Genomic DNA, 6323 nt, shown 5'->3' with positions numbered 1-6323 from the left:
CTTATTCCAAATCTTATTGGGGGGACTTCCCCTGTTCTCTCTCCTGCATTCAATTCTAATTTACTTTAGTAACTTTTCTAATTATTTTAACTATTCATTCACCATCACTCTTATTCTTTGTCTCAACATCTTATATCATTTAACTTCTAAATAAAAAAAAAATACCACATCATATTACAAATCTTAACTTCTTATAACCTTTTCTTTCTCTTAGTTCCATAAAACTGCTGCTCTTATTACTTCTAATTCATACCTTATAAAGTATTAAACCAATACAATATCATAACAAGTCTTAGTATTTCTTCTCTATTCCAGATCAATTTTTACTCTCTGACGTCGGGGTACCGTGATAAGCCTTCCTGGTTAATCATATATATATTCTTTCACCCTACCCCCCTTCTTGCCATTTTCTCTCCTCCCGTCACAATCACCCCCCAGGCCTCCCCCCAACCATTTCCCAGACCATTATCCAGAATGTCATCTTTTCCTTGATATCCAAAATTTCTAGGGAGGAGCCAAGAGTGACTCACAGGCAAGGACCAGAGGAATAAGATTATTTGCTGGAATTCTGGTTGCTTTTGGGGTGTGGCTACTCATACGTCTGCTGAGAAGGGTTTGTTTTTCTTGGTTTTCAACCCTCCCCTTGTGTTTCTTCTGTTTTTCTTCCAGAAGCTCTTCTCTCCCCGCCCCTTCACCCTGGGCCAAACCTCTCCCATCCCTCCTTAAACTCCAAGCTTTTGGAGGCTGTTTTTCATCTCTTCCTCGGACAAGCAGGCCTTTGTACTGCAAACTTTCTGGCTCCTTTCCACTCTAGCGTTTCGGATGCTAAGAATAGCCCTGAGCCGTGGCAGTTGAAGCTGCAGACCCTCCGAGGCACTGGATGCGAGGACCTGGCGCAGAAGACATCCCTCCTCCTCCTAGGGGAATAGGGATGCAGCTGGAGGAGAGCCAGGGAGGCACATTGCCAAAAGTGTTGTCTATAGCTCCAAGTCGGAAAGCCAAAGGTCACCAAGACTGTAGTTCATGGCTTTCTCTCCCACCAGCCACTTCCTTCTCCTCCCACCCTTGTCTATTTATATTGGAGGCAGATGGGAGGCGGGGCTGGAGGTTGGGGGGGGAATAGGGGGTGATGGTGTGACTGCTGCCTCCCCCACACTGGGCGAGATACCGCGGTGGATTCTTGATATTCCTGTCATTAGAAATACCTTTGACGGACTGCAGGAATTGCTAGATTTGACCGTACCATGGTATGCTGCAGAGTGCCAAGAGGGAACTATTTGTAGACTTTTATCCTCATTATGGAGCACTTAGAAGGACAGCAGCTCTCTGCGGTGTGTCACCTTTGCACGCCCCTCGCAATTGCGTACCCCTCAAGTGTCCCAATTCAACCGGGACAGCCCAAATTAACAGAAGCCGCTTCTGATCCCAAATGCCCCAATTTTGTTCCCCTGTGCCGGTTGCGCCAGAGCGAGGGACCCAAAGACCGGGGCTTTTTGGTTCTGTGCTGTGGCATGAGTCAGCTGGCTCACACCAGAGTGCAAGATTAAAAAAGAAAAAAAGGAAGGAAAACTTACCTTGACCTCCTTCCTCCATGGCAGCACCAAAGGTTTGTCTGCAGTGCTAGAGGAGTAGGGGAAGAGGCAGCGCTGGACAAAAATAGGAGGTTGTGGAGGGAGAGACGGGGTGGATGAGGAAGGGATTGGCAGCATGGAGGGGGCAAGTGACAGGGTCAGTGGGGTGGTGGTGGGGGTCCCCACGAATTGCCCTCCTAAAATGATGGGGTGGTATGGGATTGCCCCGACGTTCGCTGCAGCACACTGAAATTCAGTTACAGCCCTCATCTGTGCAGTGCATGCTTGCACAAATCTAGTTGGGGGCAGTGGCGGAGGAAGCCTCCGCGCCACCCAGGGGAGGCACCCCCCTGGGGGCGGAACAACGCGACGCATGCGTCATGACGGGATGCACATGTCCGGCTTTCCCGCGCATGTACAGTCCATCAGCCTGGCGCTGCTGCTCCTGCGATGACTGGGCGGGTGGCGGCTTGTGGGCTGCCCCGTCTGTGCTGCTTTATGGACAGGGCAGCCCCACGAACGACCGTTCACTCGGCAGCCCACCCGGTCGCCACAGGAGCAGCGGCGCTGACTTGGATGCACTGTGCATGCCCGGAATTTCCAGGCATGCGCAGTGCATCCCGCCCAGCGCTGCTGCTCCCGCAGTGACCAGGGGAGCCGCCGGGCAAGCGGCGGCTCATGGGGCTGCCCTGTCCGTCCATGGAGCAGCACTGACAGGGTGCCGGGCAGCGGGGAGTGATGGGAGGGGCCACCAAGTGTCAGCCCCTCCCCTGGAACCCAGGGCGCAATGCCTCCTACGCCCCACCCTTCCTACACTACTGGTTGGGGGTAATTGAGCCAGCATGCAGAATAGCTCTAATGGCCGTCCAGGAGACTTGTTGAAGGCGCACCAAGCAACTGCAACTGCAGACAACAGCTATCAATAGAGCCCTCTAACCAACTGAGCCATCCAGACTCACTGAGCCAAAGCTTTGTATTTTGTATGTTCATAAATCCTAGGAATACTTTTGTCAGACACTGTAGTGCAAATCCCTAGAGAATCTCTGTTTCGCCTTTTTGGTTGTTTTGCATGTATTCATACATGGGTCTTGCAGTTGCTTTTATTCTTGTCTGCAGAAGACAATGTCCCAGCTGCTTTGAACACCCTACAGCATGGTTTTGCCTTGTACTGTGCTTTTGTCTTTGTTCAATATCACAGAAAACTTACCAGGTGAAACAATCCAACCCCCCCCCCCATCCCTTTTTCTTAGAATAATAAATACAACAGCTGGCCCTCTGCTTTAAAGTTCGGGCGGCTTGAGTTTTCTTTCCCCAGTGGGGTTTCAAATGGCTGCAAGTTTTGCTGTTGTGGTAAAATTGTTTCAGTTTTCTTTTCACGAGGGTTTTTGGAAGGCAGTTTTAAGTTGCTTTGTTCAGCTTTGTGAAGAAGAGAGACTTTCTTGCTTTCTCTCTGAAATGAATTGGGAGGGGGAGTTGGGGGAAAGGCACAGAACAGTAGCGTTAATTAGAACAGTGTTTTTCAACCTTTTTTGGGCAAAGGCACACTTGTTTCATGAAAAGAATCACGAGGCACACCACCATTAGAAAATGTTAAAAAAATTAACTCTGTGCCTATATTGACTATATATAAAGTAATTTTTCAATTTTTCCCACGGCACACCAGGCAACATCCCACGGCAACACCAGAAAAACACTGAATTAGAATTAGCTTGTAAAATTGTGTGTGTGTTCTTTTTTATTGAAGGAGGGGGCTAATAATTTTTAAGTCCTAAACTTGCTTTGATTTTTATTTTTAAAACACTAGATGCTTGAATGAACATATCCCATGTTTCATGTGACAAGTTCACACTAACTTTTATTAATTTTTATTAGGAATGTGTGTTGGCCCTATGTACTTCTCAAATTATGGGGCACATAGAGGGGCAGTTTTCATAATTTTGTTGGATTGTGCTGTTAACAAGGCATCTAGAGCACAGCTGTCAACTTCCCCTTTTTTGCGGGAAATTCCCTCATTCCAGCACCATTTCCCATTACAAAAAAGGGAAAGTTGACAGCTATGGACGTTTCCCAGTACAAAAAAGAAAAAGAAAAAGGAAGATTTATAGCTCTGATCTAGAGTCAGATCAAGGACTTACTAATTCTCCGGTGCACTCTGGGAACTTTATTTTTAATCAACCACTAGCAGAGTCCATGAGAGGGACTGACATTTTCTTCCATGCTCTTTCTCCCTCCCTCATCTGCATGATTTCTGTTGTACCCACCCCAAAATGATAAAATAGGAACCCTGCAGCCATAATTCTTCCTTTCCTTTCCTTTCCGTCTTTTCTGCTGCTATCATTCTGAGATTTGGCAGGCTTCATTCCCTCATAAGGTCTTATCATGCTTGCAAATTGCATCCAATTCTGGCATAAAATAAAAGAGAACTTTACTTTCTTTCTTTTTTCTTTTTAACCCCCACCCCCCCGAATACGCCATAAATTTTAAAGGTTCTTTATGTGCCTGCAATTTGGCAGGCTTAATCTATCCCTTAATCTGGAGGAGCTGCTGTGCCCTCAAATTTTATTCATTTCTGTAATGTGAGTGTAGGTTCACTGTAGTGAATGGGGAAAGCTTCATTTTTAACAGATCCGATTCAGCCCCCAATAATGAGTTGAATTTTAAAGGCACAGGATGGTCCTGTAGTTTTAGGAGGCCGTTATTTGCCCCCAATGGGGCCCTTTATTTGGGGCTTGCATGTGGCACACTCCACGAAAAGTTTCGGGCTTCTTCAGTGGTTCTCAAGACTCTGATATATTGTTGTTGTTGTTCAGTCGTGTCCGACTCTTCGTGACCCCATGGACCAGAGCACGCCAGGCACGCCTATCCTTCACTGCCTCCCGCAGTTTGGCCAAACTCATGTTAGTAGCTTCGAGAACACTGTCCAACCATCTCATCCACTGTCGTCCCCTTCTCCTTGTGCCCTCCATCTTCCCCAACATCAGGGTCTTTTCCAGGGAGTCTTCTCTTCTCATGAGGTGGCCAAAGTACTGGAGCCTCAACTTCAGGATCTGTCCTTCCAGTGAGCACTCAGGGCCGATTTCCTTGAGAATGGATAGATTTGATCTTCTTGCAGTCCATGGGACTCTCAAGAGTCTCCTCTAGCACCATAATTCAAAAGCATCAATTCTTCGGCGATCAGCCTTCTTGATGGTCCAGCTCTCACTTCCGTACATTACTACTGGGAAAACCATAGCTTTAACTATACGGACCTTTGTCGGCAAGGTGATGTCTTTTCTTTTTAAGATGCTGTCTAGGTTTGTCATTGCTTTTCTCCCAAGAAGCAGGCGTCTTCTAATTTCGTGACTGCTGTCACCATCTGCAGTGATCGTGGAACCCAAGAAAGTGAAATCTCTCACTGCCTCCATTTCTTCCCCTTCTATTTGCCAGGAGGTGATGGGACCAGTGGCCATGATCTTAGTTTTTTTGATGTTGAGCTTCAGACCATATTTTGCGCTCTCTGATATATATATACACAAATTTTCAAATTCATAAAGTAAACTTTTTCTTGGCTTAAGCTAGTTCGCCTGGGCGAAACAGGTGAAAAACGCTGGCACCCTGTCTACATCCTTATTAACATTTGTCTGGAAAATAATCTACTCCTCACGTTATTGGAAATCTCAGTGAATTTACCTTCGTTGATATCTTCAGGTATCTAAAGGAAATCTAAAGACTGTGTTTAACATCTGTAAGACTGTTTTCAGACTTGTCGGGTTAAAAGCCTTGTGGCTATTGTATAAGACTTTATATATACTTTTCAGAATTTCGATGATCAATATATGATAAAGAATATATTATTGACTTGGGGATTATTGTGCGCCGCTAACGTGTTGCATATATTATACTAGATTTATCTTTATACAGCATATGGAACAATGCCATAATTTATATATAAATGTAGATATTGTGGCTTTCACAACCCTAGGAAGGAGCGACTAGGGACTGGCTCATCTCAAAATCTGAGAACTAGCTGAGATGTCAAGGCCAGCAATGTTGTAGCTACACAAAATTATGTCCAGGTGTAAATCTTGGGTGTGCCAACACGGAGCCATCAGATATTGCTCCACACCAACTTTAATCAGTCCCAGCCAGTATGGCTAATGTCAGAAGTTATGGGAGCTGAAGTCCGGCAACAACTGCAAGGTCCCAGTTACTCTTGGTGTAAAATAATCTTGGCTTTCTAGCATGGGCTCAAAAGAGAACTCTTTCCAGTGTTATGTGTGGGATTCCACTAAGTTGTTGCATGCACAGAATGAGGTCCACTTATGCAACAGGGCTTCCTCACCCTCCTCTCTCCAAGCCCCCCTAAATCTGCTCTGGAGAGTTGGGGAAACCCCCAGAACAGCTTTAGGGGGACATGGGGGGGGAAGTCCCATTGCATGAGCAAACCTCATACCAGCACAAATACCCCACATACCTCTGTGTCGAATTCCGCTGGAAGAGACTGAGGCTGCTGTCCTATACTGGCTTAAGTAGTCAGGACATTGAGCTCGGTGAGACTTGCTTCTGAGTTTACATATTTGGGGTTGCACTAAGTTAAGAATCAGCAAATTCCTAGCTCAGATTTTGCCCCAGCCATGAACTGAGGAGGTAGCCTTAGGGCTCATCCAGACTTCTCTTTCTGCTACGTCTCTGGGCACAGGCCCACACTTTAAAGTTCTGTGTCCGAACATTCGCTGAACATGACATTTTCAAATATGAGGCCCTGCCAGAAAG

This window comes from Lacerta agilis, chromosome 16 (genome assembly GCF_009819535.1).
Source record: "Lacerta agilis isolate rLacAgi1 chromosome 16, rLacAgi1.pri, whole genome shotgun sequence".
Lineage (NCBI taxonomy): Eukaryota > Metazoa > Chordata > Lepidosauria > Squamata > Lacertidae > Lacerta > Lacerta agilis.
Note: the sequence above shows the minus strand (reverse complement) of the source record.